The sequence below is a fragment of the Ambystoma mexicanum genome, chromosome 1q (genome assembly GCF_040938575.1).
Source record: "Ambystoma mexicanum isolate Mex_15411 chromosome 1q, UKY_AmexF1_1, whole genome shotgun sequence".
NCBI classification, from domain to species: domain Eukaryota; kingdom Metazoa; phylum Chordata; class Amphibia; order Caudata; family Ambystomatidae; genus Ambystoma; species Ambystoma mexicanum.
The window spans coordinates 1,043,550,860-1,043,563,082 of record NC_090922.1 but is presented as its reverse complement, the minus strand read 5'-3'; the positions used below and the strand labels follow the sequence as shown (position 1 = coordinate 1,043,563,082).

At 50.2% G+C, this 12,223-nt stretch overlaps 1 protein-coding gene across 2 annotated transcripts in view; it reads right to left on the bottom strand.

Annotated features, from left to right (window-relative positions):
- Window positions 1-12,223, bottom strand: part of HS2ST1 (heparan sulfate 2-O-sulfotransferase 1) — a 523,976-nt gene that overhangs the window by 189,882 nt on the left and 321,871 nt on the right. The gene's annotated exons all lie outside the window — the stretch shown is intronic.

Sequence of the window (12,223 nt, the reverse complement as noted above, 5' to 3'; positions counted from 1 at the left end):
TTTGTGGGTCACACAGCACCTTCAGTGCCGTAGCACATGGTTGTCTTTGAGACTTCCCTCGACTCCATTTCGGAGGCGACTACCGTCCCCCAGAAAAGGGTAAAGTTACCATTAAGGGTTAATTTGTATCCCTTTTTATCTGTACCTCTTAGAGCATTGTTTCGCTCTTTTAACATTTAGACTTGGTTGGTGGCAGTGGTATCTACCCTAACTTTTCTACCGCGATTATATTAGATAAACGTGGTACTGTTCTTGGCTATTATATTAGCCTCGAACATAAACCCGCTTGACCAAATCATCTTTGTTTTGGCTCTGGTTGGGTTTATTCGCCATTTCTTTTTGTTAAAGTCCTTCTTGTGTTTTACTTTATGCGGTAAACTAGGTTCGCCTTCTTTGTTCACTGTCTTTTGGCGGGCTTCTGCTCAGAAGCCCTCCTCAAGGCGCCTGGGTGTCTAGGTGGGCTGAATGTGAGGGAGGGGTGTAGTCACCCCCTGCACAGGGTATCCTAGGAAACCCAAGTCACACTTTGTCATGATTGGCCAGGGTAGTTGTCCGGGCTGGACAACCCCCCTGCTGGGTGATGGACAGCCAGGATGTGTGAATGAGGGTTTTTCGCATAAAAGGCAGGTCTCTTGGGCTAGAAGTCAAAGAGTCACCACTGGAACTACAAGCAACTGAAGAGAAGCAGAGAGAACAACGGCTTCTGCAACTACCCCATCCCGGTGAAGCCCTGCTGCAGTCCTGAGCTATATTCCCTTCAACGACTTAGAGAAGATCCAGTCCGGAGTCTTCTTCCCTCGAGCCTGGTGGGGATAACCAACTCACCTTCTACAGCCAGAGGATCCTCTTCCTTGGTCCAAATCGCTGCACACTGCTGTTGTGGTCTGGATAGCCACCTGAACATCCTCTCCTGTTTTTAAGGAACGCACCTTTCATTCCTCGTCGCTGCTGACGGCTTCATCCCTGTGTGGTGCAGACCCCCTTCAGACGTCGTCCTTCACAATGAAGCTCCAGGAATCGTGGGTCTGTGGGAAGCCAACAGGAACAACTGCCAGGGCACCAGCTACACCATTGGAACAAGGTTCTGTGTTCTACTTGAGGAAACTGGGTGAATCCCTTTTCTTCATTTTCCAAGGCTTGCCCTTGTATTCCCTCCTTCTTATAACTTTTGCTTCCGAACATTGACAATATCGAAATACTTTTGGCTACATTGAATTGTGACTGTGATCTTCGGCAACAGACCCCGGTGTCTTTCGACCCTGGCTCCGGCCCTTTGACTTTTTAACTCCTGTCTCTGAGTGTTTCTTGATTCTGTTCTGCCTGCCTAACCAAAATATTGCCTGTGATTTTTGCCTCAAACTCCCTCTGGGTATCTCAGGTGCTAAGTGTGTTTTCTCTCCAGTCGCATTTCATGTCACGGATACGTGTTTATTTAGTAGACCGAACTGTCAAAAAGTGATCGCAATCATATTCACGGTAACGTGTTTTGTTCGTAACACCGGTTCATTCAAACACAGGGTACTTACCTTGAGACTTACTGTACAAAGTGAATTGGTTAGTTGTGGTATATTTAACGTGTGGTTTTTATTTGAGTTTAATAGAAGTGTTGTGTTTATAATTAATGGTTTAAAAAATAAATGTACTTATATTTTTTACCTGAAACCTTGAGTCAGTGATTGCTCGAGTCACAGTAATTGTGGTCCCTTTGTGTAATCTGTTACTGCTCATATACTCTTGAGATAGGCCTGGCTGCTCCGCCACTGCTACCACTCTGACATAGTAGTGCAGGCTTGTACCAAAGGTAAAACTTGTATTGCCACCTGTAGTCATAATTGTGTGTAGTGGTCCCTAAGGGCACTGCACAGGATTCTACCTAACAAACTGCATCTGCAAAGGAGATGGGCTTGTTAAGATATTAAACAAGCTACATGTATATAAGGAAGAAGTCCTGGATGTAAAACCATATATAAATCCACCATGCAGTGGAGAAATGAACAACAATCCCCACTAGGGATGTATACACAGATTGGACTACAGACTGCCCACACAACTTATGGGAGCCCAATGTCTCTGTGTAAGTTACTGTCACTTGGTCACACCCTTTGCGAGCCCATGGAAAGGGGAAGCAGGAGGGGTGTGTGTGTCAGGAACCCAAGTTTCTAACCCAAAGACAGGACAAGCCTGCATGTGCCCAGCTGGAATACACAGTGGATGCCTACAGGAGTCACACAAAGCAACACACTGTAACATTAATTGACAATCGCAAAGAAAATGGTTATGAACAAAAATGTAAATGCAAATGAAACAGAAAAAGCAAAAGTAAATGTAAAGTAAAACAAACAAATTCAAATAGGAAAGTAAAAATCAAAAGCATAACCAAATAAATATAAATGTATGAAAATGAAAATAAGAAATCAAGATGGAAAATAAAATAAATAAAAAAAATAGAAAAAAATAAGAAATAAAGATAAATGAATTGAATACTATTTTCATTTAGCAAATCGGAATGAAATGTCAAAAAACCAAACAAAAAAAAATAATTATCAAAAATGGCCATGTGTGGACTAGGGGTTGCGGGGAGGCCACCTAGGAGGGACGAGGTACACGGTGCACCCCAACACCCACATGCGTGGATGTTGAGAAAAAAAAAGAAAAACAAAAAAACTCCATGGGCTCATGGCCTGCACGGCTACGCTACAGTGGGAGAACTGCTGTCACTGTCATCACCCTCTGGTGCTACATCAGAAGGTGGGCGCAATATGGGAGGCAGACCACGCTAAGCCCTGGCATGCTCCTCCATGGCAGCAAGCATGCAGGTGTGAAAGGTCTGGTTCTGCAGGATGAGGCTATGGAGATTCCCATGCAGCACCTCACGGGTAGCACGCATTTCTGCCTGCATGGCCTCGCGTGATGCCTGGATCTCCTGACGGGTTGCCTGGAGCTCAGCTGAGAGTGTGCGTGTCAGCTGCTCCAGCTGCTGTTCTGACCTTGTACTCCGGGACACCTCAAGTTCACACAGAGTATCTCTGAGAGACCTGTGTTCTAACCTCAGGGCATCCCTGTGGGCCGGTGACTCTGCAGATATGGCTGTGCACAGAGTCTCCAGTCCAGCCCGTCGTTCCCTGTCGGACGCCAACAGGTCCTCCCTGTGTGAGTGGCAAATGGACTCTGTTGCCTGCTGCTGGAGCTCCCCCTGCCTTTCAAGGGGGAGAATGGAAGTGGCCACCCTATCCACGGCCTGAGCCATCTTCTCACACGATGCTCCCTGTTGTGCTGCTATAGTGTACATGGAGTTCTCCCACACAGTATTGCCTGGTGGCGCACGGGCACCACACCTGTTAAGGGCAAGGTGATGTGCACCTTGCTGTGCTGGCACTGCCTGAAGCTGCAGGACTGCATTCCTCCTTTGATCTGCTGGCCCAGGAACAGGAGCAAATATTGTGGAGTGTGACCCTGCATCCGTAACCGCCACAGGCAGACTTTCCAACACTGAATGCCCCATAGAGGGGTATACCCCCAGTGCAGGTGGGTTGGACAGAACAGCATCCCTGCCAGAAACACTCACCTGCGACGGGACATATGTCTCAATGTCTGATTCAGCACCCGATTCATAGAGGTCTCCGGAGGCATACCCAGAAACACCCATGGACAGTATGGTCTGTAGGGGTAATGGGTTTTCAACCACCACCACCCCATGTCCTCAACTGGTGCCCGGTTGTGGCTGCGAGTAATCCCGCCTCTGCGCCATCTCCTCCTCCTCAACAGCATCAAGTGCCTCATCACCTGCAAAAACAGAAACGAAAAGTAATTAAAACAGGCATGAGCACCATAGCCCACACACATAAGCATGAGTCAGACATCCAGTACATAAATGACACATGTCACAGAGGACAATAACTCTGGCATGCATGCACTGGCAATGAGTTGGAAGGGGAGGCAAAAAGCAGACACTGAGGACTCAAAGATGGAAAAGCAACATGTGCTGCATGCTGGATAGCACTGGCATCACACATTAGCCTGTGAGTGGCATGGACAATCCACATGCATGACACATGCCAGCACACAGATGCACGTAGCATAGCCATGACAGATTTGACAAGGATGGTAGCAAATCAGTACTGTAACCCATCCATGTGAGATGGACATCATGAAATTGAACATGCAAAATAGTGTGACAAAACACGCATGTGCCACACACTGCAACAAAGCCAGTGTTCACTGATGCAGTGATGGCAGGCACATGGATACATCAATGGTTGGTCACTTCGACATGCCAGAAGACAATTGTCATGTTGAACATTCAAACAGGGCCCCGAAGTGATTGAGTAATGTGCACCTACACATGGCCTGCACACAATCAGCCTGATTGGTGAAATCATTCCCATAATAAGGTAACAAATGTGGGCCATTGTGGGGTGTAATCTATGTCTGAAGTATGTTACATTTGGGGCAGAACGGCACAGAAATGTGTGGTAAAAATGCTAAGGATTACATCAATCAGGCAGAATGAACAGGAAAACAGTATGAACAATGCTGTGGCAAGATGGCAGTTGAAGGGCAAGTGCAGTAATCTGGTGCAAATTGTCTACTGCGGTCAGAAGGGATACTTGAAAAACCCAAACCCAAGGCCGGGGTATGGTTTGGAGGCACCACATAGGTGACCCATAGCAGTCATGACTACACAGCCTCACCTGGCACTCAATCAGAACACATCACCCAAGCAACATACACATGGTTTGCACACACATGCATGGCCACTCACCGGACATTGCCTCAAGATCTGCTAGGTCTCCCACGCCTTGGAACTGATCCTCTGTGATAAAGCCTCCAGCGATAGACTTATGTTCTGTGAGTACTTCCACCTCTGGTGGAGACCCACTGCCAGTCACCAGAGTAGAGACATGATTGGAAGCCAGCTTGTTCTTTGCTCTGCGTTTCAGGTCATTCCACCGCTTAGAGCAATCAACTGTGCGCCTCACAAAACCAAGGAACTAATGTGGTCCGCGATGCACTGCCAGTGGGCCCTACGTTGAGCAATCGTAGTCTTGCACCCTGCAGTCACCAGCATTTTGCGGCCATGGGTCGACACGTAGCCCACAACTGCGTCTAGTTCTGCATCATTGAAACTACGCTTCCTTGACGTACCGGAGTAAGTAGCTGTGTCTGGGGTCCCAGCCTGTACCGCAAGAGCACCCTTCTTCCTCTTGGAAGGTGGTGCGGACCATGAGTGGCTCACGCCGCTCTGGTTGGTAGGGGCTGAAGCGCAGGTGGACTGGGCAATGGAAGTAGCCAAAGGCACGATAACCAAAGGTCTCACTGCAGGCATTGGCTGCAGGGTGATGTTGGCAGGACCAACCTCGGTGTGATGGACTTGGACCAACACTGTCCCGGCTGTGAGACTCAGAGCTGGGGTGGATTGAGCTGCAGCTGCCCCTGCAGCCTCCTCACCCTGGCTACTGGGGGCAGCAGATGACATTGCTGCCCCAGATCCACGTGGCCTGGTGACAGCAACATTCACCGCCACACGTGGCTTTGACTTGGTGACACGGAAGTCAGCCTGCGAGTCACCCTGTGCCGGTTCAGTTGACAATATGGGCCAGGTTAACAAGACCTGAGCTGGGATGGTGTCAGCTGCATCTCCCCGACCCAGTAGGGGGCATAGGTGTCCCTGATTGTTCCTCCACACACTGGCCTCTTGGGCCACCCTGCACATCCTGGCCACGTGCCCTACCGCGCCCACCTCTTGGAGGTTGGCCACTTATGCCTCCCTTACTGCTTGGTCGCCTCCCAACCATGCCACTGATGATGTTGTGCGAATGGGAGGTGCAGTAAACAATTGTCCTGGGCAATCAGGGTGAAGGGGGTAGGGTACTAGATGCAATATGTACCCTAGTGCTCTAGCAAGGCTGTCTGTGACCCCTGGAGGAAGATGACGGGTCACGCAATGCTCAGGCACACCCAAAACAAAATTTTACGTGCACGCGACCCCTGGTAGCCCACGTGCATAAATAGAGAACCCGCACTACGATGTGGCACCCAGAAACGCAAAAACAAGCGTACGCATGATACACGTAGGCTACAATGACCTCTGAATCGGTATGCGGCACATGGGGGCAACCACAGTTGAAAAATACGTGCGCAACACACCGTCTGCCTGGAAAAAGAACGTGAAAAAGACACGCGTGTGCACTTTGGCAAAACCCCCGCCAAAAGAAGAATTGAACGCCGTCTGAGTATACAAGGAGTACAAACTGGAACCGTTGTGAAGGAATCGCGTGTGAAATGACAAGAAGTACAAGAATCACCCGCTCGCTCTCCACAAAAATCACGTACAAGAAAATGGCGTACTACATGTACCTTTTAACCCAGCGCACACATGCCACGTTACTTACGCGCTGAGGGCCTTTCCTCCAGTTACATGCAGTGACACCCGGACGTGCATTTTTTCCACGTGAACAATCAACATGCACCGTGTTGAGGGAAACGCCCTTGCGCGTTACGTCACAGACGCGATTACGCACTAAGGGCCTTTCCTCGAATTACACGCGGACATGGTTTTTTCACGTGCCAAATCACTTCGTATCAAGCTGGCCATGCAACAACACACGGAAGACCTCACACCTGCCCAGAAGGCCATTTGCCTGCCCCCCAGATCTCCGAGCACGCTCCCACCTGCCATCTGCTGCTGCCTGCCTGCTGGCCACGTGCCCTGCTATTTGGTGCCTGCACGTCAGCCATCTGCAGGGGTCCAGCTGCTGTGACCACCCCTGCTGGAACAGAAGACTTCCGACTGGTATTCCATCGCTCCACAGCACAGCCCCAGGACCCAGTTGCCCACCCACACCTGCCTCGGGAGTTTCCATGTCCGACACCACCATCTGGCACCACTGGCAACTCCCAGCCAGAGAGGCAGAGGGCTACCAGCTTCAGTGCAGCAGAAGTTGGTATCCTGGTGGAGCAAGTCCTGGGGCATTATGATGCCCTCCTTGGAAGTTCACGTGCCGACAATGAAGGACGGAACAGGATCTGGAAGGACATTGTGGCTGCCATCACCATGGAGGGGGTGGCAGCCAGCGACATGCAACACGTACGGAAGCGCTGGGAGGACTTCAGGTCCAGGACCCTCAGCAAGGCCTGGCGCCTCTTAAAGGCAAAGCATGCAGAGGGTCGCCGGGTCCGCCTTACCAACATCCAGATGAGGGTCCTGGAACGCATACACCCAGCGCTCCACCTCCAGATCCTTCAGAGGCAGACCCGTCCGGAGTCAAGCGGTAAGTGTCCATGCATACTGATTGGACACTGTGCATGTTGAGGTGTGGCAGGAGTGCGCAGGTTGCACATATGTCTTGGAAGGCCCATGCATGGATATGTATGTACAGAGACATGAGTCTGCCGCATGTGAGTCCAGTCATGTGTGAGGCACATCAATGGTGTATGTGTTCAAATGCATGGTGCCCAAATGCATGTGTCAGTGCACACATGTGTTAATTTATGTGTATGTATGCTGGTTCCACCTTCACGTATGTGCACGGTGCACATGTGCGTGTGTGTATTTGACATGTGTGCCATTGTGATACACCATGGATGCATGTGACACCGACATCTAGGAGGTTGATTGGCAGATGTGACATGGATGCCGATGATTTCACTGCGACAGGTGGTGGAGATGTACAGATGCATGTATGTCTGGTGACATACATGTGACGTCAGCCTCACCTTCGGATGCTCATGCTGTTGTATGTGTATGGAGGGTGCTGCCTGTTGCAACATTCCTGTTGATTTGCGCATGTGTGTGGGTTCAAATGGTGTGTGTTGGGGAGTGTGATGCCATGTGTGAAGTTTGAGACTGCCACTCATGCCCAACTGTCATGTGTGTATCAGACCATTGTACAGTGCCCTGATGCATGTGTTCTGTCTCTCCCTGTCTGCAGCGTCAACTGATGAAGAGGGCGGAGACGGTGCTGTGGAGCACAGCAGCAGGGAACCCACCGCCAGCCGGAGACGCAAGGCCCAGCCCCCCTCCCATGTTGTCATCTCGTTGGGGAGTGAGGGGTCTGGTGCCGCGTCCGCAACCGAGGGTAGGTTCAAGAGGTGGAGGTCGACTCCTCGGCAGAAGAAGGGGCAGCTGAGACCCCACAGGGGCCTGTGGAGTAAGATGGCACAGAGTCATCCAGGTTGGTGGAGGGTTTGGTTGAGGAGGCGGCCGTGGAAGGGACACACACAGGGTCTGGAGGGGGGATTCCACTGGTACCAGTAGTGCAGTCCAGGGGCAGGGACAGGAAGAAGCACAGGCGGCCGCGGAGGTGCCTGTATGTAATCCTGTCCCGATCTTGGGACTGCATCATCTGGCACCAGCAGGGATGCCTTTGTCCAGACCTGTTTTCAGGGAGGGGATAGGCGCACAACAACTGGCCTTCCTCTCCCTGCTGACATGGCAATCCGGGACCGTGTTGAGCCTGTCCTGGCTGGGGTGGCGTTGCGTGTGCATGACATTTGGAATGACGTGCAGGGTTCTCTTGAGGACAATGCACGTCACTTCGGATGCCTCGCAGACCACGTCGACCTACTAGGACGTGTCACCAGTGCTGGGTTCCTCCGAGTGCTGGAGCTTTTACCGACCCCCTCCTAAACTGAACCCCCTATGCACCAGTTTTCCTCCATGCCATCTTCCTGCCCAAGTATCACCTGGGAACCCTGTGGAGCTGCCCCTGACCCAGCGGCCAGGCTGGTGGAGGACACATCCCTGCCACAGTCGGGAGTCGGAGGTCCAGCAAGGGTGGCCACCCCAACAACTGAACCCCAGCAGGAGGAGGACGTGCAGGCAACAACAGGCAGGGCACATGCACGGCAGCAGCAGGCTCAAGCTGGGAGCGATGATGGCTCGGGGCCATCAACATCAGTGGGGCAGGCATCAGCCGGAGGGCAGGAGGACCCTGGATTGGAAGTGTCTTCCGTGTGGCAGCGGTTGGGCCAGCAGATAGATGCGGAGCGGCGGCGGGCGGAAGAGGCACGGCTCACTATGGTCAGGGCGAAGAACTCCATGCGCAGGGTGCTGAGGCGGGCTGAGTGTCTCAAGGCAATTCGCAGGGAGTTGGAGGAGGACATGGCATTATCCCTGCGAAACCTCGGGGCCATGGAACAGGCCCGCCTACAGGACGTAGAACAGGAGTTCGAAGATGCCCTGGCCCGGGAAATCAAAAAGTGAGCCGTAGGACTTGCCCGCCGCCATTGTATATAGTTAATTAGTGTTAGGTTTCCTTTCTTTCATTTGGGGCACTTGGACTATGCCCCACCTTTTGTATATAGTTTATTAGGTAGGGTTTTTTGTAGGTTTCCTTTGAATTGTTGGGCTCATGGACCCTGGATTTGTACATTGTATATAGTTGAAGACTGGATTTGACTTCATTCTTTTTTTTTTCCACAGAGCAATGGATTTCTCTTTTTTTCTCCTTTGGATTTGGTTTAATGGACGAACACTTTGTAGCCATTTTCATTTGGATTCTGCATTGATATGTTTTTTTTCTTTTTTTTGGACATCCAGCCTTTTGTTTGTTATTATTTTCTCTTGTGTGATTTTCTTTTATTCCACTGATTTTGTATTTAATACATTTTGGTTTCATACTTCAATTGTGTGGTATTCTCTCATTGGTTTCATGCATGTCACGATGTGGGTTTTCTCATTCACTTGCACCCATTGTGTGTGTGTGTGTGACTGACATGTTTTGAAGTGCATACTTGCCATTTGAGATATATTATGTAATGGGGATTTCAATGTGGGGTGGATGGAATACTTGGTTGGGTGTTTGGACTGGGGTGGCATAGGGTGGGATTTGGGTGGCCATAAGGGCCAGGATTGCGGATCGTGATGACGTGTTGGGGGGTGGGGGGGGGGTCATGAGTCGGGGCCTGCTGGCAGATGCCCGTCAATGCTGGGTGGGACATGTGTTGGGGCTCACAAGCACATGGTGCCATGTGGGCTGCCTGGGGGGCATGCCCAGGGTGGATGGGCTGCCTGCGGGGCATGGCCAGGGGCGATGGGCTGCCTGCGGGGCATGGCCAGGGGCGATGGGCTGCCTGCGGGGCATGGCCAGGGGTGTAAGGTAGTCCCCTGTGATGTGGGCTGCCTGCAGGGCCTGGGGAGGGGGCACACCAGAGAGGACCCACAGTGACAAATCACGTGTGAAACTCCCTGCGTACCCCACAAATACACGTACCACGCTCACCCAAGTCCTATCGTGTGTGAAACTCCCCGCGTACCCCACAAATACACGTAGCACGCTCGCCCAAGGCCTATCGCGTGTGAAACTCCCCGCGTACCCCACAAATACACGTACCACGCTCGCCCAAGGCCTATCGCGTGTGAAACTCCCTGCGTACCCCACAAATACACGTACCACGCTCGCCCAAGGCCTATCGCGTGTAATACATCCCGCGCACCCCCAAAATTCACGCAGGCTGCCCATCCACCCTCCACATGCCTCACAGGCAGCCGATCCACCCTGGCCATGCCCCACAGGCAGCCCACACCACAGGGGGGGGACTTTTTCCACGCTATTTGCCTGGCACAAGCGGGGAACATGTATTCTGAGGGGGGCGCAGGGAGTTTTACATGCGATTTCACTAGCGCGAGAGGGTTACGTGTATTCTGAGGGGTGCGCTGGGAGTTTTACACGTGTTTTCGTGGTTGGGGGCCTGTATGCTGGTCCACTGACCTTTGCACCATGTACTGGATTTGTGCGCTGTTCATGGTGCACGGGCGGGGTTGGGGGTGTAACTGGCGCTGTTGCAGGGTCGCTGCGCCACTCTGCGCCACGGCTGGTTATGGATGTTAAAATCCATGAATAGGCTGTGCGCTGAAATGGGTTTTGGCGCACGCGGCTGGCGCAGACTGCTGCACGCGCACAGTGTGCCAGCCGCGTGCGCCCCTTGTGCACCGAATTCTATGAATTACCCCCTGAATATGTATATTAAACCAACATAGATAGGACTAAAGGGCCAAAAGGCATTCCTTCCCCTAGCTACAGCAACAGGAAGAGGTATGGCTTGCTTTCCAATGAGGAAAGTGTGAACAATGGCTTCGAAGCTCGACAATAGCCTTGTCCCCAGAAACAGGGCTGGGAAATAAAAACAAATGCTCCCCATTTACAACTTCCATTTGTCAAAAGGATATTTCACTGAGTACATACCTAGAAAAACAAGGTAATCAAAGTCATTTCATGGTTAAATCACACAGCAGAGTTCTGCTACTGGCACGGAACCATTCAAGACAAAGGGCTAAGGGTGATCAACCGCTACCCATTTTCCCACCTTTAAGTTATCCATTGCAAATGAGAAATGTACACGTTTACATGGCAATGCAAAAGAAGCACTATTGAAGGAAATCTAGCCAACAGTTATTTTCTAAGTGATTCACATGCGAGAATGTTAAGAAGCTTGTCTTAATTGAGTTTTCTACAACGCGGTTTGAAATTCTGATTTGTCCGTTTAGTGTGGGGGGGGCGTTTTAACTTTCAATGAATAAGAAGTAGAGATGCTCTCATTTAATTTGGGTTCCTATATAATTACAATGTTATCCCAAGCCTTCATACACTGTTCAACGTATGGTGGATGTGCACTCAGGATAAATCAAATGTGCATATGGTGATGCGTGTGCTTCAAAATTCCACATTCATGTAAGCGCAGGATAGAAAAGTGATGGGACCAGTGTCCTGATCATTCTTCATTGACGCTGGAATTGCATAGAGGCATAATGTGTTTATATTTTTTAACTGATTCAATTATTTCTATTTTGTTAATAAAAAACAACTGTGCAACACTGTTTCTCGTCCCAAAAGGGGAGGCAGGTTTTCGGTAAATATTGTTGAATTGGGGATCCCATGTTCATAAAAAAGAATTTTATTAAATAAAGAATGTGCACGCTGGATTTGGGGTGGGTGGACAATTCCCCCGAATTAGATGTTGCCCAAATAAAACATTCTACAAAGCACTGAAGTCTTGTCATTAGAATGATTCCATAAAAATAATGAATACAACAGAATCATGCATTTTCTTCAAAAGAACTGTAGGATTAGAACCTGTATTATTTACTTTCGTTTTGTATATTTGAATAATATTCTTTTTGTCAAATTATATTATATTTAACACACACTCACATCTTCTAAAATATAGGAGGTTACCGCCTTTCATACTAGGTATGAATATCTTGGCCTCATCTAGTAGAAAA